Source organism: Ranitomeya variabilis, chromosome 4, assembly GCF_051348905.1.
Source record: "Ranitomeya variabilis isolate aRanVar5 chromosome 4, aRanVar5.hap1, whole genome shotgun sequence".
In the NCBI taxonomy this organism is placed as follows: domain Eukaryota; kingdom Metazoa; phylum Chordata; class Amphibia; order Anura; family Dendrobatidae; genus Ranitomeya; species Ranitomeya variabilis.
The window spans coordinates 507767615-507791472 of NC_135235.1; positions in this window are offsets into that span (position 1 = coordinate 507767615).

Below are 23858 nucleotides of genomic sequence, written 5' to 3' on the forward strand. Positions count from 1 at the left end.
AACCCCAACCCTAACCCTAGTCCTAACCCTAGCGCTACTTTCACACTAGCGTTTTTTTGCATACGTCGCAATGCGTCGTTTTGGCGAAAAAACGCATCCTGCAAAGTCATCTGCAGGATGCGTTTTTTCCCCATAGACTAACATTAGCGACGTATTGACACACGTCGCAAGCGTCGTGCGACGGTTGCGTCGTGTTGTGGCGGACAGCCGGCAGCAACAAACGTTACATGTAACTTTTTTTGTGCCGACGGTCCACCATTTCCGACCGCGCATGCGCGGCTGGAACTCCGCCCCACCTCCCCGCACCTCACAATGGGGCAGCGGATGCGTGGAAAAACAGCATCCGCTGCCCCCGTTGTGCGGCGCTTGCACAGTATGCGTCGGTATGTCGGGCCGACGCAGCGCGACGGCCCCGTACCGACGCTAGTGTGAAAGTAGCCTAACGGGAAAATGGAAATAAATATATTTTTTAAAATTTTATTATTTTTCCATAACTAAGGGGGTGATGAAGGGGGATTTGATTTACTTATATAGCGTTTTTTGGGCGGATTTTTATGGTTGGCAGCTGTCACACACTAAAAGACGCTTTTTATTGCAAACAATAGTTTTTGCATCACCACATTTTGAGAGCTATAATTTTTCCATATTTTGGTCCACAGAGTCATGTGAGATCTTGTTTTTTGCGGGACGAGTTGACGTTTTTGCTGGTACCATTTTCGGGTACATGACATTTTTTGATCGCTTTTTATTCCGATTTTTGGGAGGCGGAATGAACAAAAACCAGCAATTCCTGAAATTCTTTTAGGGGGTGCGTTTATACCGTTCCGCGTTTGGTAAAAAGGATAAAGCAGTTTTATTCTTCGGGTCAGTACGATTACAGCGATACCTCATTTATGTAATTTTTTTATGTTTTGGCGCTTTTACACAATAAAAACTATTTTATATAAAAAATAATTGTTTTTGCATCGCTTTATTCTGAGAGCTATAACTTTTTTATTTTTCTGCTGATGATGCTGTATGGCGGCTTTTTTTTTGCGGGACAAGATGACGTTTTCAGCGGTACCATGGTTATTTATATCCGTCTTTTTGATCGCGTGTTATTCCACTTTTTGTTTGGCGGTATGAGAATAAAGCGTTGTTTTTTGCCTCGTTTTTTTTTTTTTTTTTTTACGGTGTTCACTGAAGGGGTTAACTAGTGATATAGTTTTATAGGTGGGGTTGTTACGGACGCGGCGATACTAAATATGTGTACTTTTATTGTGTGGTGTTTTTTTTATTTAGATAAAGAAATGTATTTATGGGAATATATTTATTTTTTTTTTCTTTATTTAGGAATTTTTTTTTTTTTTTTTTTTACACACTTGGAAAAATTTTTTTTTTACTTTTTTACTTTGTCCCAGGAGGGGACAGCACAGATCGGTGATCAGACCGTGTGCATAGCACTCGGTCTGATCACCGATGTGCCAGGCACATTGCAGGGGCTTGCCGGCGCCTGCTATGAGGATTCTCAGCAGACGCCGGCAAGCAGGGTCATCTTATGACCCGGAAGGAGTCCCGCGGCCATCTTGGATCCGGGGACTCCTTCCAGGTCACCGGAGCAGCGCGATCTCATCGCGCTGCTCCGGTGGGAGAGCGCAGGGAGCCCCCGTCCCTGCGCGATCCCCCTCTATGCCGCTGTCACTATTGACAGCGGCATCAGAGGGGTTAAATGCCCGCGATCGGCGACAGCGCCGATCGTGGGCATTGCTGCCGGGTGTCAGCTGTCATATACAGCTGACACCCGCACCCGATCACCGCGGCGCTCAGCGTGAGACCGCGGTGATCGATGCGCCGTACTAGTACTGCGGCTGGCACTAATGCAGTGCCGGCAGCGCCGTACTAGTACGGCGCATGTCACGAAGGGGTTAAAGGACTTTGTAATAATGTGTGTGTGTTTTATTAACCATTTCATACTATTGGATTAATAATGGATAGGTGTCATAATTGATGCCTCTCCATTATTAATCTGGCTTAATGTCACCTTACAATAGCAAGGTGACATTAACCCTTCATTACCCCATATCCCACCGCTACACGAGAGTGGGAAGAGAGAGGCCAAGTGCCAGAATAGGCGCATCTTCCAGATGTGCCTTTTCTGGGGTGGCTGGGGGCAGATGTTTTTAGCCGGGGGGGGGGGGGGGGCAATAACCATGGTCTCTCTTTAGGCTATTAATATCTGCCCTCAATCACTGGCTTTCCCACTCTGGCGGAGAAAATTGCGCGGGAGCCCATGCCAGTTTTTTCCTTGATTTAACCCTTTATTTTAACAGCTAGAGCCCCCAAATTTTGCACACGCACTCTACTAACATTATTAGTGAGGAATATGCAAAAAAAAAGGGATATGAAATGGTTTATTGTATGTAAACCATGTCTCATATCCTGTCGGGTTTGATAAGGAGATAGCAAAAGCCGGCAATTGAATTACTGGCTTTTAAGCTATCTAGCACTGTATGAAATATAAATATATATATGTGTCTCACTGACATATATGTAAATATATATATACAGTGCCTACAAGTAGTATTCAACCTTCTGCAGATTTAGCAGGTTTACACATTTGGAATTAACTTGGCATTGTGACATTTGGACTGTAGATCAGCCTGGAAGTGTGAAATGCACTGCAGCAAAAAAGAATGTTATTTCTTTGTTTATTTTTTTTTTAAATTGGGAAAAGTCTTTTCAGAGGGTCATTTATTATTCAACCCCTCAACCCACCAGAATTCTGTTTGGTTCCCCTAAAGTATTAAGAAGTAGTTCAGGCACAAAGAACAATGAGCTTCACATGTTTGGATTAATTATCTCTTTTTCCAGCCTTTTCTGACTATTTAAGACCCTCCCCAAACTTGTGAACAGCACTCATACATGGTCAACATGGGAAAGACAAAGGAGCATTCCAAGGCCATCAGAGACAAGATCGTGGAGGGTCACAAGGCTGGCAAGGGGTACAAAACCCTTTCCAAGGAGTTGGGCCTACCTGTCTCCACTGTTGGGAGCATCATCTGGAAGTGGAAGGCTTATGGAACTACTGTTAGCCTTCCACGGCCTGGACAGCCTTTGAAAGTTTCCTCCCGTGCCGAGGCCAGGCTTGTCCGAAGAGTCAAGGCTAACCCAAGGACAACAAGGAAGGAGCTCTGGGAAGATCTCATGGCAGTGGGGACATTGGTTTCAGTCAATACCATAAGTAACATACTCCACCGCAATGGTCTCCGTTCCAGACGAGCCCGTAAGGTACCTTTACTTTCAAAGCGTCATGTCAAGGCTCGTCTACAGTTTGCTCATGATCACTTGGAGGACTCTGAGACTGACTGGCTCAAGGTTCTCTGGTCTGATAAGACCAAGATCGAGATCTTCGGTGCCAACCACACACGTGACGTTTGGAGACTGGATGGCACTGCATACGACCCCAAGAATACCATCCCTACAGTCAAGCATGGTGGTGGCAGCATCATGCTGTGGGGCTGTTTCTCAGCCAAGGGGCCTGGCCATCTGGTCCGCATCCATGGGAAGATGGATAGCACGGCCTACCTGGAGATTTTGGCCAAGAACCTCCGCTCCTCCATCAAGGATCTTAAGATGGGTCGTCATTTTATCTTCCAACAAGACAACGACCCAAAGCACACAGCCAAGAAAACCAAGGCCTGGTTCAAGAGGCAAAAAATCAAGGTGTTGCAGTGGCCTAGTCAGTCTCCTGACCTTAACCCAATTGAAAACTTGTGGAAGGAGCTCAAGATTAAAGTCCACATGAGACACCCAAAGAAACTAGATAACTTGGAGAAGATCTGCATGGAGGAGTGGGCCAAGATAACTCCAGAGACCTGTGCTGGCCTGATCAGGTCTTATAAAAGACGATTATTAGCTGTAATTGCAAACAAAGGTTATTCCACAAAATATTAAACCTAGGGGTTGAATAATAATTGACCCACACTTTTATGTTTAAAATTTATAAATATGTAACTGAGCAACAAAACTTTTTGGTTTGTAAGACTTATGCATCTGTTAATAAATCCTGCTCTTGTTTGAAGTTTGAAGGCTCTAACTTATTTGCATCTTATTAAACCTGCTAAATCTGCAGGGGGTTGAATACTACTTGTAGGCACTGTATATATATATATATATATATATATATATAGCCTGTATACAGTATATGTTTTCACGAATATTTGAGCCCATGGATCCATTATATGTCCATTTTGCAAGGTTGCGAGAAAAAAACGCAGTACGGATGCCATACGGATTACATACGGAGGATGACATGCGTAAAATACGCTGCAACACCCTGCCTACGGATGACATACGGATCACTGTTTTGGAATAATTTCTGCATATTACGTTTGTAAAAAACGGACCGTATTTTCCTTACGCCAAGTGTGACGCCGGCCTAAGGGGGAATCCACGCTGTTTTTTTTAAATTATTTATTTATCGCGCAGGAGCCGCAAATGATAACTCTCATCCGCCGCTCCTGCTCTCATTGTAATTAGCGGCTGTAGGTGTCAGATGATGAAAGCAGTAGTCCCATCAGTTGACACCAGTGATCGGAGGTGATTTTACACCTCCGATCACAGCTGAGCCCTCCCCGCTGTCTTCTGACAGCTTGGGAAGCGCGGCTCTGACTGGCCGGGATGATTTTTCTGCTGATCAGAAGCGGTGTTTGCCGCGCTGTCATGCATATGACAGTGTGTCAAACACTATATTGTCAGGCCCTCCATTCAAGTGAATGGGAATCAGGTCCACTCTGCTGGATGACAGGCTGCATGAACGCATCATGCAGCCTGCCATCTAGAGGTAGCAGAGCCGAGTGTGACATCAAATCCGTCTCTCCTTGAATTTTCTGCAACAAATACGCTGCAAGAAAAGTCAACCTTGCATATTTGCAGCGTTTTTTTCACCATCCATTCAAGTCAATGGGTGGAAAACGCTGGAAAAACGCTGAAAGAAGTGACATGCCCTATGTCAAAAAAACGCTGCAAAGCACAAAATACTGATCACACAAAAACCCAATGTGTGTGCAAGAGATTTCTGAAATCTCATAGCCTTTGCTGGTACTGTAAAAAGCAGCTGAAAATTAGCATAAAAAAAGCAGCAAAAACGCCCTGTGTGAACTTACCCTTATATGTGTTTTTTGCAATTTTTTTCAGGGTGCAGGTGGGCCCATTTTGTCTTGTAAACTGTGGTGCCTGTTCACATGGGATGCATTTTGATAGCGCTGGGCAACTTGCTTGATCTAATGGAAGTGTGTAACTACTAGGCTGTTAACCTGGATGCTGTGCATTGCCATAGTGTGAACAGCGCCACATACAAGTCTTTATTGTGCATCCATATATCAAGCAACTGCCTCCCCATGAATTGGCAGTCTGTGAGTGGTTGCCTCATTGGTATTCTTGCACCTATGTTACTGCCATCTTAACTACAGTATATGGGTCCACTGCATCCTGTTAGTGCATTTGTTTGGAGGCCTGGGCAGGTAAGGATTAGTGTTGAGCCACCCCCCTAGTGTTCGAGTTCTGTTCGGTTCATCAAATTTGGGCGTGTTCGACGAATGTTCGTCGGTTCGACGAACACCGTCGAACCCCATTGAAACCAATGGCAGTCAAACACAAACACATACAAACACATAGAAAACACATAGAAAACACCTTAAAAGGTGTCCAAAAGCTGACAAACTGCTCAGAAGACACAACAAACACATGGAAAAGTCACAAGTACATATAATCATGCGAAAAGAAAAGAGGTGGAGGAGTAAGGGTATGTGCAAACGTTGCGGTTTTTACTGCGGATCTGCAGCAGTTTTCCATGCGGTGTACAGTACCATGTTAACCTATGGAAAATAAAAACCGCTGTGCATATGCTGCAGAAAAAAATGCGCGGAAACGTTGCGGTTTATTTTCCGCAGCATGTCAATTTTACACCTGCTCCATATTCAAAAAAATGCAGGTGTAAAACCGCAGTAGAATCTGCACAAAAACCGCGGAAAAACCGCATTAAATCTGCAATAAATCCGCAGGAAAAACGCAGTGTTTTTGCCCTGCAGATTTATCAAAATCAGTGTGGAAAAATCCGCACACCAGTCCGCAGCGTGTGCACATAGCCTAAAAGGAGGAGACACAGATATAGGCATGTCATGCCCTTCTAAAATCATGAAAGGCTGGAGTAAAAATCTAAAATCAGCCTACCAAACCCCAGAAGTCGTGACAAAAAAATGTAAAAAAGAAATATCTTTAGGTAGAATGGCGGGTCCATTCAGTATACTTTCCTTAGAAGACGTAGTGGTATCCCCGTTGGGAGTCGTGCCAAAAAAGGAACCCAATACATTCAGACTAATCCACCATTTGTCATATCCAAGGGGCAGGTCAGAAAACGACAACATCGACGCAGAACCAAGTACAGTACTATATACTGTACCTCCTTTGACGAGGCAATCAGGTGGGTCAAGAAGTTGGGAAGGGGCACCCTACTGGCCAAAACAGACATTGAGGGGGTGTTCCGGTTACTACCTGTGCCTCTGAATAGTATCCGCCTATTGGGCTGCTTCTGTGAAGGAGCATACTACATAGATCGCTGTTTGCCCATAGGGTGCTCCATATCCTGCTCACTATTTGAGGCATTTAGTTGCTTCCTCGAATGGGTCGTCATGGACGTTTCTAAGGGGGCACATATTATCCATTACCTCGACGACTTCTTATGCCTGGGCCCAAAAGATTTGCCATAGTGTGAATACACGCGGTAGTCCACCTGTAAGAAGGAGAGAGCTGGAGGGAGAGCGGACACCCCAGAGCCGAGGGGTTAGATTGAGAAAGGAAAAAGGCGGTGTAGCTTGCTTCATGGGTGAGGTACTCTGCTGAGTAGCAGAAATTGCTACTAGGCCCAAAAGGATTTCCTTGGCCAAATGCCATTTAAAATAGTAGTTAGGTAAACAGGCGGTGTAGCTTGCTTCATAGGTGGGGTACTCTGCTGAGTAGCAGAAACTGCTACTAGGCCCAAAAGGATTTCCTGGGCTAGGTGCAGTTAAAAATGAGTAATTAGATAAACAGGTGGTGTAGCTTGCTTCATGGGTGGGCTACTCTGCTGAGTAGCAGAAACTGATACTAGGCCCAAAGTATTTCCTGGGTTAGATGCAGTTAAAAATTAATACTTAGATAAACAGAGGTGTAGTTTGCTTCATGGGTGGGGTACTCTGCTGAGTAGCACAAAATGCTACTAGGCCCAAAAGGATTTCCTGGGCTAGATGCAGTTAAAAATTAGTACTTAGATAAACAGGTGGTGTAGCTTGCTTCATGGGTGGGCTACTCTGCTGACTAGCAGACACTGAAGCTTTGGAGCAGACCTCAGAATCCCAGGCCATAGTATGAGTAAACAGCTCTGCAGACTCAACCATCTGTGTTACCCCAAGCCATAGTGTATGTAGTTTCTAGGGGGGAGCGACACCACCCACCTGGATTTGACGATGCCAACGTCATGTACAACAGAGCAAGGGGACTCCAGAAAGAGTCTCCATTTTTTCCAAAAACTGGGCCACAGACCACTCAATTTCGCCAGAGTTTCTTAAAATGGTTGGTGAGGTGGTTTTCAAAAATCATCAAGCTTTTAGTCTCCCCAGGATGACACAGGGCTAGAAAAGTCCTTGCAGATCCAGGATTTGTTCATCTTGATGAACGTTAGTCTGTCTTCATTGTCACTGGACAGCCACATGCGCTTATCTGTCAGCACACACCAGCAGTGCTGAACACACGTTCAGAGAGAACGCTGGCTGCGGGGCACGACAAGATCTCCAATGCGTGAGTGGCGAGCTCAAGCCAAGCCCAAAATGAGCAAGGGTCCAGTTCCACAGTCATGGCATCGATGTTAACTTGAAGATACTCCTGTACCATCCTCTCGGAGTTGGCTATGCGTCAGACTTCTTGTCTCCTGTGGCCTTGCAAAGGATGGTCTGCAAAATTCTTGAAACGATTGGAAAAAATTGCTGTTACCACCAGATACGATGTTACTGTTACGGTTTGAGTGATGACTCGACAGTACGTGCACCACTGGTGTTTTGTGGAAAAGCAGATGTAAGATTCTGTAACAGTCTCTGCTGATACTCCTGCATGCGTGAATCCCTTTCTATGGCAGGAGTTATTTCACCAAATTTACTTTTGTACCGGGGATTTAAGAGTGTGGCAACCCAGTAGTCGGCATTATTTCGGATTCTGACAATCTGAGGGTCATGTTGCAGGTAGTGCAGCAAGAAGGCACTCATGTGTCTTGCGCATCCAGGAGGACCAAATCCTTGTTGTCTTGGTGGTGGCAAGGTGAGAATCATGCTTCCTTCCACTGCCCTCTCCCCCCAACCTCGCACAGCAGAAATTTAATCAAGGTCTCCCTCATCTGATGAGCCTTCCATGCCCAGCACCAGTTAATCCTCCACTTCTTCCTCGGCTCCTGCATGTAATAATTATAGGGGATAACTCAGGAGACTCTTTGCGTGGAACAAGACAACTACAGGACACAGTTTTATAAGTGGTAAAGTCTATATTATCACACGGTGATTCAAACAGGTGCAGAGAGAAACTCAAGTCCCCAACTCTTGGTGTAAATATTAAACGCAGCTTAGCAGTCTATAGGAAACTTCAGAGGAAAATTCAATAGAGCAGAAAGTCTATGAAGCACAGTTATTCTTGAGGATACTTGACACAAATAAATCCTTGTCTTAGTCCAAACACAGATAGATAAGCTTATAAGGCAGTTCAAATCATATCTTAGCTTAACCAGGGAGGCCTGGTTAATAGTCTCAGGTTTTTGCAGAGCAGAAACAGCTTACATGTCCAGCAAATGCAGATGGAAGTAAATACGAGCAGCAGATGAAGGAGGATTACTGGAAACTGGTGTATGCAGCAGGAACTTAGAGCAGAGTAGCCGGATCACCACACAGGTTCACAGGAGCAGGTATATAGCCAGGGAGTAATCAGAGGTCAGGAGCTGGATGCAAGGCAGAATACTCTAGCACAGACTGAAGGCTGGGGTGGAGTTTTATAGCAGGAAGACACAGTGCACATGAGACCAAAGACGCCATCTTGGAAAAGGGCAGTAATGCACAAAAGGTAAAAAAGGTTCAGAGTCCTGACACTGCTCCTTCCTCAACAGTTTGGCTGCTACCATGCACCCTCCGTAATCCCTCTCCCCCACCCTCCAATGCCAGCCACCTTGGTGTTGCCGACCGTTTGGACCTTGGAGATATTATCCCTACCGCATACGACTCCTCCTGTTCCTCCTCATCCTCCTCTTGTCCCACCACCTGACTTCAAATACTGTTTAAGGTGTGCTCCAGCATGTAAATGACCGGAATAGCCATGCTGATAATGGCATCGTCAGCACTAAACATCTTCGTCGCTATTTCATAACTGTGCAGAAGGGTGCATAGGTCCCTGATCTGAGACCACTCCTGCAGCGTAATTTGCCCCACCTCTGGATCTCGTTGGCTCAGGCTATATGTCATAACGTATTGCACCAGGGCTCATCGGTGCTGCCACAGTTGCTGCAACATGTGCAGAGTTGAATTCCACCGTGTGGGCACATCGCATTTTAGCCGGTGAACTGGCATGCCCAATGACTTCTGTAGAGATATAAGTCGTTGAGCTGCGGGATGCGAACGACGGAAGTGAGCACACAGCGACCGTGCCCTCTGCAGAAGCCCATCTATTCCAGGATAGGTGGATATAAATTTCTGGACAACCAGGTTCAAAATGTGAGCCATACAAGGCACGTGTGTGACATTGCCCCGGCGAAGGGTCACACCCAGGTTTGCAGCATTGTCGCACACAGCCTTCCCTGGCTGCAGGTTCAGTGGAGACAACAATTGATGGAACTCGGTCTCCAGAGCTGACCACAACTCCTCAGCTGTGTGACTCACATTTCCCAGACATTTCAAGGTAAACACCACCTGATGCCCTTGAGCCCTGGTGACTGCATAGTAAGGAGGTGTGCAGGATTCCTTCTGCGCAGTTAGATCGCGGGTGGCATTACCAGACAGGCTTTGGGTGCAGGTGGAGGACCGAGAGGAGGTTGAGGAGGCAGAAGCAGTGGAGGAACTTAGAGATACAGAGGATCAACGAGCAACTCGTGGGAATGGCAAGACTTGGACAGCAGCCCCTTCTCCTGATGTCACCATAGTTACCCAGTGCCCAGTCACCAACATGTAACACCCCTGTCCATGTCTACTCGTCTAAGTGTTTGTGGTGAAATGCACCCTGTCACACACAGAGTTTCTCAAGGAAGCGGTGATGTTGTGTGCTACATTCTGGTGTAGTGCAGGCACAGCTTTCTTTGAGAAGTAGTGGCGACTGGGCATCTGGTGCTGGGGCACTGCGACGGACATAAGGTCTCGAAAATCCTCTGTGTCCACCAGGTGGAAAGGCAGCATTTCTGTAGCCAACAGCTTGCAGATGGTGAAATTCAACCTCTTAGCTTTGTCATGGCTAGGAGGAAATGATCTTTTACTTGTCAAGATCTGAGGGACCGAGGGCTGGCTGCCGTGCTTAGACGGGGTTGAGTAGGGTGTCCCCAGCAAACTGCTGGTCTGTGAGGAAGGTGCAGGCGGAGATATTATGTTGCCTTGATCAAAATGTGGTGGTCTCGATGTCAGAGAGCGCTCAGCACCAGCAGGTGTTTCCACTTGCAAATGTCCTGATGACCTGCCAATCACACTGGCTGTTGTGGGTAAAGAGGTGGAAGGTCTGCATCCAAAACCATGTGCGACTGCTGTCCCCACAGTCACAGAGGATGAAAAGGCCACGGACGCACTTGATGGGGCAGACAGTGGTTGGCCCGGCCCACTAGGCCGCATTGTAGCACAGTGAGCTTCCCACTGCAACTTATGCCTCATATCCATGTGACGGCTCATGCATGAAGCACTCAAACTATTCATTTTTTGGCCTCTACTGAGATTTTGGTGACAAATCTTACAGACGACATGAGTTGGGTCATCCTTTGTGATCTCAAAAAATGCCCAGGCTATGCAAGGCTTAGAGCCCATGCATCCTGAAGAGCCACCATGACTTTTGCTCAGAGGCACAGTTGTGGTTGAGGATGCAGTTGTTGACGTGCTTCCAGTACTCCGTCTCTGTCCAGGAAGGCGCAACCTAACCTTGTCTTCAGACTCATCACTAGCAACCTCCTCCACCTCCTCTGCTGACCTCATGGACTGGCGGACTGTGGGTTGACAGTAAGTGGGGTCTCCAACCTCATCATCATCACCCTGTGTGTTCTCACACCTGTCATCCTCAGAGCCAACCTCTTCCTGCCCTGACCGAAAAGTCAAGTTTTCATTCCAATCAGGTATCTCAGTCTCATCCTCATCTTCCTCATTGTCTTCACAAACAGGAGTTACAGTTTGGGAACGAGGGTCTACATTATGCTCAGAACCTTCTTCATCTGGGCCTGGATCCGACTCACAAAGATTCTGGGCATCAGTGCAGATCATTTCCTCGTCTGGATTCACAGAAGCTCTGGAGCAGACCTCTGAATCCCAGGCTATAGTATGAGTAAACAGCTCTGCAGACTCAACCATCTGTGCTACCCTATACTCATACGGGCGGCTGGAGACTTGGGAGCTGTGAGGTAGCAAGTGCGATTGGGGTGACACTTCTGAGGACTGGAGTATTTGTGATGTTGAAGTTGAAGTGGAGGAGAGCCCACTTGAACGAACACTTGATATCCATTCGAGCACCTGCTGTTTTTGTGCATCATCTGGAATTTGTAGCGATGCTCATAGCAATGGTCTTAAAAACGGATCATATCAGATTGTCCACGAAAAGAAGTAGACATCGTACTTTGGCTGGAAGATGGTCTTTCTTCTGCAGATGTTACTGTTGCTTTACCACCTACCCCAAAGACACAACCTTTTTTTCCCTTTCCAACATGCCTATTCCCCTTTTCACCAGCAGCATTCCTTTTGCCACTCATTTTGGTGCTTTACTAATTGGCAACTCTGTATCTGTAGTTGTTGGCACAAAAAACGGTGGATGGAAACCGAGCAGAGCTGAGTGGCCAAACTGTGGTACTAGGCCCAAAACGATTTACTGGGTTAAATGCAGTAAAAATGTAGATACACAGGCGGTGTAGTTAGCTTCACAGGCGGGCTACTCCGCTGACGTGCAGACACTGCTCCTAGGCCCAAAACGATTTACTGGGTTAGATGCAGTAAAAATTTAGATACAATGTGTGTGCACTGCTGACAGGCTGAGAGACTGCACCGCCCCACTGTAAATGCAGGAAAGAAAAAAAAAAGGAGATCGGCATTATTTCAGCACAGATCTATCCCCCGCCCACTATACACTGAAACAGTCTATTAACAATGATAAACAGATTTAATGTGCAAATCAAGTTAGGCTTTTGGTGAACGAACAGTTATCGAACAGAAGCTCGAACAGCCGAATTTTAAGCAAATTGTTCGAGTTCGTCGAACACCGCCCAAAACAGCTCAAATTTCAAATTGGCGAACAGTTTGACTCGAACACCGCTCATCTCTAGTAAGGATCTCGGGCCTTTTTGCTGTATTTTTGTATTTTTGGAGGATTTTTAAGTCCTCTTTTTGTGCTATTGCTGTTTAGATTTAGGACTCGTAAGGACGCGTGAGGACCCATGACGGGGGTTACAAGCTTATGTATTTTGGCCAAGATATTAACTAATACCTCACATTTTTATATGTGTTTTTTGCACTTTTTTCAGGGTACAGGTGGGCCCATTTTGTCTTATAAACTGTGGTGCCTGTTCACATGGGGTGCATTTTGATAGCGCTGGGCAGCCCGCCTGATCTAATAGAAGGGTGTAACTACTAGGCTGTTAACCTGGATGCTGTGCATTGCTATAGTGTGAACAGTGCCACATACAAGTCTTTATTGTGCATCAATATACCAAGCAACCACCCCCTCCTTGAACTGGTAGGCTGTGAGCGGTTGCCTCATTGGTATTCTTGCACCTGTGTTACTGCCATCTTAACTATATGGGTCCACTGCATCCTGCTAGTGCATTTGTTTGGAGGCCTGGGCAGGTAAGGATGTCTACTTTTTTGCTGTATTTTTGTATTTTTGGAGGATTTTCAAGTCCTCAAGGCTTTATGAGCAGCAGAGGGCAGTGTCTGAATTCCGGCTTCTCGATGCCTGTCAGAGTAAGGCTGCCATCACACTAGCAGTATTTGGTCTGTATTTTACATCAGTATTTGTAAGCCAAAACCAGGAGTGGAACAATTAGAGAAAAAGTATAATAGAAACATATGCCCAACTTCAACATTTATCGCCCACTCCTGGTTTTGGCTTACAAATTCCGATGTAAAATACTGACCAAATACTGCTAGTGTGATGGCAGCCTAACACTTAGCCCCCACACATACCAACTGTCAAGTGGGTGTTGATCGCTGACATATGTGAGATTCTTCAAAACTTTGAGTACTGTTCCAAGATGGTGAGCGCTGATGATGCTATTATCAGTGTAACCATCCTGCTTCTTAGTCTATTAAAACATTTGTTGCAGAGTCTCAAAGAGGAAGATTTGAATGCTGAACAGGTGGCTATGGAGCAAGATTTTACCTTGGCTGATATCACACAACCCAGCCTCAAACAATATTCTCAGGCTACATTGGGTGATGATGAGGAGGAACAGAAGTATTTTGTTTGCACTACAGAGAGGACTCCCAATCCCAGTTTCATGCCTTTCCAGCATGGATGGCTGAAGAGGAGGATGAGGAAACGAGGCATCATGAGGAGGAGGAAAGGATGGTTAGTGTTCATCCTGGTGGGGTCACTGAACGTTTGGCTCTTTGTGGTCTGCCACACATGGCACAATCCATGTCCAGATGCCTTTCCCAAGACCCTCATGTGAAACACATTTTGTCCACCATGAAATATTAGCTGTGCACCTTTCTTGACAAGAAGAAATTTCCTTCTCTCATGTCGGAGTCAGACGTGCCATTTTCAGTGCATGCATGCCAGAGGGCCATTGTTGAAGAGTTGCTGAAAATATTACTCTCAGACAATGCTGCTGGCAGAGATACCAGCTCTTTTCACCCACTAGGATTACAGGGAAGGATACGCACACCAGGAGCAACTCAGGCGGGGGGAATTGTCCACCAACTGGGTCATTTTCATGAAACCGTCACATCAGCAAGAGCTATCTGTGGGTGTAACTATGACGAGGAGGGAGACGTTGACCAAGATGGTGAAGGAGTACTTAAGTGACCAAACCAGTGTCCTTCCTGATTCTTTAGTGCCCTTTAATTATTGGTTGTCCAAGCTGCACACTTGTCCCGACCTCTCCTTGTACACCTTGAAGGTGCAGCTATGCCCTGATGTAAATGTGTTGTCTGAGCGGGATTTTATTTTCCAGCAGAATAGGAATTGCATAAAATATAACTTTTAATCATAATATTAAAATCCAGACCAACATATGAAAAATGGAGACAAGACATAAAGTGCTAGTGCTCATGATCAGCCGTGCTCATAAAAAATGGTTTGATCTCACCACAGTAGTCTTTTGAACTGGAGGCATCAAAAAACAGGAATCAGAAGGGAGCAATAATAGTAGGGGGGGGGAAGAGACAGGTTACAAATACCTCATATAACTCCCTGTCATGCCCCTGCAATGCTCCCACCCTTACTATGGCAGTACCTAAGTATGGCCTGTTTCAAATTACCCAAAGAAATATGGGGGGATTATGTGTCCTCCCAAAAACCTGTATGACCTCCCGACGCTTTTCCACCTCCGTTCGGGGGAGGTTCGTCGGGGGGATATTGTTAATGGTAAATAAATCGGTCTCTTGCAGTGGCAAGCAGCACCGAAAGATGGGCCTAATCTGTTTATTAGTGTCCCGGCATAGAGTTCAGTCCCTGCATAGAGTTCAATTAATACAGGGACACTAATAAACAGATTAGGCCCATCTTTCGGTGCTGCTTGCCAATGCAAGAGGCTGATTTATTTACCATTAACATTAGGGAATAGGGGTTGTGGTTAGTTTAGGGATTAGGGTTAGGAGTATGCTGGGGTTGGGGTTGTGTTAGGGTTGGAGTCAGAATTGGGGAGTTTCCACTGTTTAGGCACATCAGGGGGTCTCCAAATATGATGCCCTCCGTTGATTATAGCCAATTTTGTGTTCAAAAAGTCAAACAGTGCTCCCTCTCTTCTGAGCCCTGCCATGCGCACAAACAGTGGCTTTCCCCCACATACAGGGTATCAGCATACTCAGGAGAAATTGTACAACACATTTTATGACCCATTTTCTCCTGATATCCTTGTGAAAATAAAAAAGTTTGGGTCTAAATACATTTTTTGGGAAAATAGTTAATTGTTAATTTTTTCCTTCACAATTCCTTTAGTTCTCGTGGAGCAACTGAATTGTTAATAAAATTCTTGAATGTGGTTTTGCGCATGCTGAGGGCCGCAGTTTTTAGAATAGTGTCACTTTTGGGTATTTTCTTTCATATTGATTTCCCAATGTCACTTCAAATATGAGGTGGTCTCTAAAGAAAAATGGTTTTATAAATTTTGTTGGAAAAATGAGAAATCACTGATCAACTTTTAACCCTTATAAGTTCCCCAAAGAATTATTTCCAAAATTGTGCTAATGTAAAGTTGACATGTGGGAAATGTTATTTACTAACTATTTTGTGTGACACTACTCTCTGATTTAAGGGCACAAAAATTAAAAGTTTGAAAATTACCAAATTTTCAAAATTTTTGCCAAATTTCCATTTTTTCATAAATAAATGCAAGTCATATGAAATAAATTTTAGCATTAACATGAAGTCAAATATGTCACAAAAAAACAGTCTCCGATTCAGTGGAATCCATTGAAGCGTTCCAGAACTTTAACCTCGTAAAGTGACAGTGGACAGAATTGTAAAAATTAGCTTTATCATTAAGGTCATAATTGGATTTGTCACTAAGGGGTTAAACTTGAAGGAATGTTGTGATTAGCTAGTAATGGTTATTGGGAACCTGTCATCAGGTTCAAGGCATCTAAAGTGCTGCAACTGTCACTAAATTAGGACTCTAGTAATCCATTCCTTTACAGCCCAACATACCTGCAGAAATGATCTTTATGTATAGTAATGAGAGGCAAACAATCTGAAGGGTGGACTAACCTTAATGTCTGCTAATCCAGCTGCTCTGCTTTTGACAGATTAAGCCATTACTCCATCATTCAATGGCAGAGGAGCTGAATTAGCAGGTGCCAAGGTTAATCCCCACCTGCCCTTCCACAGGCATGGCTCTCATTACTATATAGTGAGAGCAATGTATAAAAGGCAATTTCTGCAGGTATGTGAGACTAAAAGGGTGCAGCGAATGGATCACTAGGATTCTAACTTTAGAACCTGGAAATCAGAGTCTGAATGCATAAGTCATGGCCGAAAATGTTGGCAACCTTGAAATTGTTCCAGAAAATGAAGTATTTCGCTCAGAAAATTATTGCAATTTACATGTTTTGTTCCACATATGTTTATTTCCTTTGTGTGTTATGGAACAACACAAAAAAAACGGGAAAAAAAGGGAAACACAAGTTCATAAAAAATCCGGGACAACATTGTTAGCACTTTTCCAAAATTGTGGGTAAACAACTTGTCACGATCCATTTTTGGATTTGTGGCAGATCTGGTTTCTTTAACTTAAAACTTTTTTCCTTTCAGGCCATCGGGAGTTAATGTCAGTTTCTCTCCACTGGCGTAATTGCATTGTTGCTGGGTCAGCTGATGTGGGCGGTGACCACTTCCACCATCCTTTAAAAGGTCACCTAATGCATCAGCTGACTGTCAGTGTTAGAGCAATCTGCAATATGTTGATCTGGAGTCTTTATCCTACTGGGCGGTGCTTTGCAGCAGAAAGCTAATGTTATGTTTTTGTTACTTCTTCACATCAGGGTCTGTCCTTCCCTGTGTTTCTTACCTGCAGTAGGTGTGGCTAGTGCCCATCACCCATCAGTGCACTAGCTACAGCACTTATAGGTGACATTTAGGGATGAGGTATCCTGACATCGGCGGAGGAGGGACCTACATAGGGTGTTAGGTGAGATCAGGGACAGGCTCAGGTCTGAGCTCAAGATGTGACTGTCCCTGGTTCCCTAGTGTCAGGGCCTTCGTCTCCCCAATTCCATTGGCATTGTGTTGTTGTGCCGTTTGGTGACCAACCAACCATTGGGTCGTGTCACACTGGGTTAGTAACTCCTTGACACAACTTGTTTTCAAGTATATGTCACTCATTCAAACTCACCTATGGCAAGTAATAGGTAAGGGCAATATGAAAATCACACCTGAAACCAGACAAAAAGGGGAGAAGTTGACTCAATCTTTGCATTCTGTGTCTGTGTGTGCCATACTAAGCATAGAGAACAGAAAGAGTAGAGGACTGTCTGTGGACTTGGGAACTAAAATTGTTGAAAAATATCAACAAGCTCAAGGTTTCAAGTTTATCTCCAGAGATCTTGATGTTCTGATGTCCGCGTTGCGCAACATAATCAAGAAGTTTACAACCCATATCACTATAGCTAACGACCCTGGACATGGATAGCAGAGAAAAATTGATGAAAGGTTGCAATGCTGAATAGTCCGGATAGTGGATAAGCAGCCCCAATCAAGTTCCAAATAAATTCAAGCTGTCCTGCAGGCTCAGGGTGCATCACTGTCAGTGCAAACTATTCGTCAATATTAAACGAAATGTTAGGAAACCCAAGGGGACCCCACTGCTCACACAGAGACATAAAAAAAGCTAGACTGCAGATTGCTAAAATGTTCTTGAGAAACCCAAAGTACTTCTCAGAAAGTGTCCTTTGGACAGATGAGATTGTTTACCAAAATTGGAATGAGACCAAATAAAATAGCACAGTACCTACAGTCAAATGTGGAGGAGGTTCGAATATGTTTTAGGGTTGTTTTTCTGCCTTTGGCACAATCTGATTTGACTGTGTCCAAGGCATCACAATGTATCCAAGGCATCACAATGTTTGCAAGGCATGGCAAAGGGGTCACAATGTAGTGTCCAGTGTCAGAAAGCTGGGTTTGCTTCCTAGATCATGGGTCTTCCAGCAGGATAATGACCCCAAACTTACTTCAAGAAGCATCCAGAAATAGATGAAAGCGAAGTGCTGGAGAGTTGAAGTGGCCAGCAATGAGTCCAGATCTAAATCCCATTGAACATCTGTGCAGTGATCTTAAAATTGTTGTTGGGAGAAGGCACCCTTCAAATATGAGAGACCTGGAGCAGTTTGCAAAGGAGGAGTGATCCAATATTCCAATTGAGAGATGTAAGAAGCTTGTTGATGTTTATAGGAAGTGATTGATTGCAGTTGTTTATTCTTAAGGGTGTACAACCAAATATTTAGTTGATGGTGCCAGCAATTTTGTCCTACCCAATTTTGGGATTCTGTATGAAATTATGTTCAATATGCCTTTGTATTCTGTTTTTTTTTGTGTTGTTCCAGTACACACAATGGAAATAAACACGTGTATAAGAAAACAACTTTTGGCCATGACTGTATAACTTAAAAAGTTATTGGTTTTTTTTACATTCTGATTGTTCAATAACGTATCTTATGTCAAAGTATTTTTTCAGTAACATTATTCCTTTTTTAGTACTGCAGAAGTCCACACAGTTTGACTAATAGCCTAATAATAAATCCGAAATCAACCAGTAAGGACAACAGGAAAATCTGTGTTAGGCTTGAAAATACTAATTTGGAAAGTTAACCTAAATTCATCCATCTAGTATTTCTAGTGCAGGAGGATGGATTGTACACACCAGTGGTAGAGAAATCCAAGAGTGTTGTGGGCAATTAAAGTGAGGTTAGAAGAAAGATGATGAAGTCAGGGAAATGGAAAGCAAGAGGATGGAAGTGAGATGGGTGAGGAAATGAGGAACCTGATGAGATAAGCCTGGGGTTCTGGAAAGGAAATACACTTGGCAAACACTCTGGAAAATCTAGTTCTATGGACCAAGGGACACAATTGGAGTTTGTCAGCTTCTGCCAATACCTTACATAGTTTCAGTGGACAATAAGAAAGGATTTAAAGTTGTGTGCTGATCGTAAATTCATACTAAGCCATGCTGGTTGTACATGCTTTCTGTTTCCAAGGTAAAATGTATCAACCTTCAATATAAAAGTATTGATATAGTAGAGCATAGTTTGTCATTTGATTCAATGCGCAGTATGCTATTACAATAGATGTCATTCTAGACAGGAATGTATCAGTAGATCTCTCACTATGTAGAAACAATACAACCTTTAAGTGTTCATTGACTGATTCAGATCATTTAAGACCATAAACCATGTACACACTATCACACACTATCAGCTTTTTCAAATATCTTCAATATTTTGCAGAAATTACCTAGAAATTATATTCCATTCCACTTTAGAAACCTCGACATTACACACTGTCATTTGCACTGATATTAGAAGAACCATAAACTGGAAAAAGGTGATTGTTAATATCCTACAATACATTGCTAGCTGCACTTCAGTATTACACACTAGGTCTTAAAACTGCAGTATATGTAATCAGAGGGTGTATGCCATATCTCTAGGGTGGAATATTTAGTGCCCTAATTATTTTTTCATGATACAGAAAAGTGTTTCAACATAGGTATGATGTTATATTATTGACATTTATTTCAATTATTTCATATCACCCAGCTGCTGAAAATCTCTTCTTAACCCCTTCTCGACCTCCTCTGTAAAGATCAGGCACCCTTATGGAAGTGACTTCTGCTAAAACAAATGTTTAACTCCTTCAGATGCTGCAGTCAATAATGGTGAAGGCATCTAATCTGTTAAACAAGGGCAGGGGCTCTGTTATCCCATCACCCCTTGAGGTGTCAACCATAGGGTGATGATTGGTTGTTTTTTCAGCCTTCAGACTAAGAAAACCCCACAGTATTCAAAATGTTTAATCTTTTCAGAGGCAGTAATTAGTAGAAAAGACCTAGGTCCATCAAGTTCAATCTTTTCCCTCCAATTATACATTTTGTCATTAAATTAACCAACAATGTGTTGTGTACTGAGGAAATCATCCAGCCCTTTTTTAAAAGCCGTTATAGTGTCTGCCATTACTACCTCTTGTGGTCGGGTATTCCACATTCTCACTGCTCTAACTGTAAAGAAACCTATCCTAATCAACTGCCGGAATCGCCTTTCTTCCACCCATAGTGAGTGCCCCCTAGTCCTTGGTATGGTCTTTGGATGGAATAAGTCACAAGAAAAGCATGTTCGAGTACTTGATTCGGCCTTAAAAAAGGGGTAAAAACTGCTCAAAAATATATAAAATCGATACACTGCCTTTTAATTACTTTGCATAAAGCATTTTCCATTCAACGGGTCATGTATTCAAGATTTATGGTAATTAGTATTTTCAGGGGATAATTGCATCACCTGAAAATATTAATTAATTCCGGAATACATGACCTGTTAAATGGACAATACTTTATGTAATGTAATAATTCCATCACCTGTGAAATACTAAGGAAATCCTGAAAACATAATCTCTTGGTGGCTCTTCAGGAATTGGGGAACACTGCCATACACAGTCCAATAGGTGGAAAAACTAATATTAAAAATGGCTCTTGAATATGGTGATGCAAAATAACTTCTAGTTCTAGTAGTAAAACATAACAAAGACATATCTTTTGCACAATTAATGTTTTGGGTTTTTTTTAAATCCCAATAAACAATGGATTATTGTTTTTCTCCATTCCACTAGACTTTTTTTAAGCTTTTCATTATATTTTATGCTATATTAAATGTGATCAATATAAAATACAACTTGCTGTACAATAAAACCTACCCTAATGCTCCATTGTTGAGGAAAAAAACATGAAGCTCTAAAATCAAAATAAATAAACATATATAATGTGTGTGTATATACACACAAACACACACCTATATATGTATATATATATATATATATATATATATATATGTATATATATATATACTAGCTGAAGAGTCCGGCGTTGCCTGGGCATAGTAAATATCTGTGGCTAGTTATAGCACCTCACTTCTCTTATTTTCCCATCATGCCTCTCATTTTCCCCCTCACATCTCTCATTTTCTCCCTTACACCTCTCTTTTTCCTCCTCACTCCTCTTATTTTCCCTCTCACTCCTCTCATTCTCCCCTCACTCCTCTCATTGCCCCCTAACACTTGTCATTTCGACCTCACATCTGTCATTTTCTGATGACTCCACTATTTTCCCTCACTGCTCTCATTTTGCACTCACACCTTTTCATTTTCACCTCACACCCCTCATTTTCCCCTCAGTATATACATGTTTGTCATCTCCCTTATATATATTAAACACCTGTATGTCATCTCCTGTACTAGTATATACCTGTATGTCATCTCCCCTGTAAATAGTATATAATTGCTGTATGTCATCTCCTCCTGTATATAGTATATACCTGTATGTCATCTCTTCTGTATATACTATATACCTGTATGTCATCTCCTCCTATATATAGTATATACCTGTATGTCATCTCCTGTATATAGTATATACCTGTATGTCATCTCCCTGTATATTGTATATACCTGCTGTATGTCATCTCCTCCTCTATATACCTATGTGTCATCTCCTCTTTTATATAGTATATACCTGTATGTCATCTCCTCCTGTATATAGTATATACGTGTGTCATCTCCTCCTGTATATAGTATATGTCTGTAAGTCATCTCCTCCTGTATATTGTATATACCTGTGTGTCATCTGCTCCTGCATATAGTATATACCTGTGTTTCATCTCCTCCTGTATATAGTATATACCTGTGTGTCATCTGCTCCTGTATATAGTATATATCTGTGTGTCATCTCCTCCTGCATATAGTATATACCTGTGTGTCATTTCCTCCTGTATATCTATATATATAATTGTCTAAGGGTTTTTCTGTCTGTCTGTCTGTCTGTCCTGGAATTCCCGCGTCTCTGATTGGTCGAGGCCGCCAGGCATCGACCAATCAGCGACGGGCACAGCATGGCGACGATGATGTCATAAAGGTTGCCTCGACCAGTCAGAGACGGGCACAGTCTGCCGCGAATTCGCCTCGACCAATCAGCGACGGGCACAGTATCGACGTAGATGTCATAATGGTTGCCATGGCGATGATGATGTCATAAAGGTTGCCTCGACCAATCAGCGACGGGCACAGTCTGCCGCGAATTCTGGAATCATCATTGTCCATATACCACGGGGACATGCATATTCTAGAATACCCGATGCATTAGAATCGGGCCACAGTCTAGTAGTATATATCTGTGTGTCATCTCCACTGTATATAGTATGTACCTGTATGTCATCTCCTCCTGTATATAGTATGTACCTGTATGTCGTCTCCTCCTGTACATAGTATATACCTGTGTGTCATCTCCTCCTGTATATAGTATATACCTGTGTGTCATCTCCCCTGTATATAGTATATACCTGTGTGTCATCTCCCCTGAACATAGTATATACCCGTGTGTCATCTCCCTTGTATATAGTATGTACCTGTATGTCATCTCCCCTGTATATAGTATATACCAGTGTGTCATCTCCTCCTGTATATAGTATATACCTGTGTGTTATCTCCCCTGTATATAGTATATATGTGTGTGTCATCTCCTCCTGTATATAGTATATACCTGTATGTCATCTCCTCCTGTATATAGTATATACCTGTGTGTCATTTCCCCTGTATATAGTATATATGTGTGTGTCATCTCCCCTGTATATAGTATATACCTGTGTATCATCTCCTCCTGTATATAGTATATATCTGTGTGTCATCTCCTCCTGTATTAGACCTCGTTCACACGTTATTTGGTCAGTATTTTTACCTCAGTATTTGTTAGCTAAATTGGCAGCCTGATAAATCCCCAGCCAACAGGAAGCCCCCCGGCAGTATATATTAGCTCACACATACACATAATAGACAGGTCATGTGACTGACAGCTGCCGGATTTCCTATATGGTACAGTTGTTGCTCTTGTAGTTTGTCTGCTTATTAATCAGATTTTTATTTTTGAAGGATAATACCAGACTTGTATGTGTTTTAGGGCGAGTTTCATGTGTCAAGTTGTGTGTGTTGAGTTGCGTGTGGCGACATGCATGTAGTGACTTTTGTGAGATGAGTTTTGTGTGGCGACATGCGTGTAGCAATTTTTTGTGTGTCGAGTTGCATGTGACAGGTTAGTGTAGCAAGTTGGGTGCAGCAAGTTTTGCGCATGGCGAGTTTTGCGCGTGGCGACTTTTATGTGTGGTGCGTTTTGAGTATGTGCAAGTTTTGTGTGAGGCAACTTTTGCATGTGTTGCAACTTTTGTGCCTGTGGCAATTTTTCTGCGTGTGCAAGTTTTGCGTGTGGCGAGTTTTCCATGAGGTGAGTTTTGCACGTGTGGCGAGTTTTGCGTGAGCCTAATTTTGCATGTGGCGAGTTTTGCGCGTGGCGAGTTTTGAGCGGTGACTTTTGTGTTTCGACTTTTATGTGGCGAGGTTGGTGTATGTGTGGTGAAATGTGTGCTGAGGGTGGTATATGTGTTCAAGCTCGTGGTAGTGTGTGGCGCATTTTGTGTGTGTGTTCATATCCCCGTGTGTGGTGAGTATACCATGTCGGGGCCCCACCTTAGCAACTGTATGGTATATACTCTTTGGCGCCATCGTTCTCACACTTTAAGTCCCCCTTGTTCACATCTGGCAGCTGTCAATTTGCCTCCAACACTTTTCCTTTCACTTTTTCCCCATTATGTAGATAGGGGCAAAATTGGTGAATTGGAACGCGCAGGGTTAAATTTCGCCTCACAACAAAGCCTATGATGCTCTCGGGGTCCAGACGT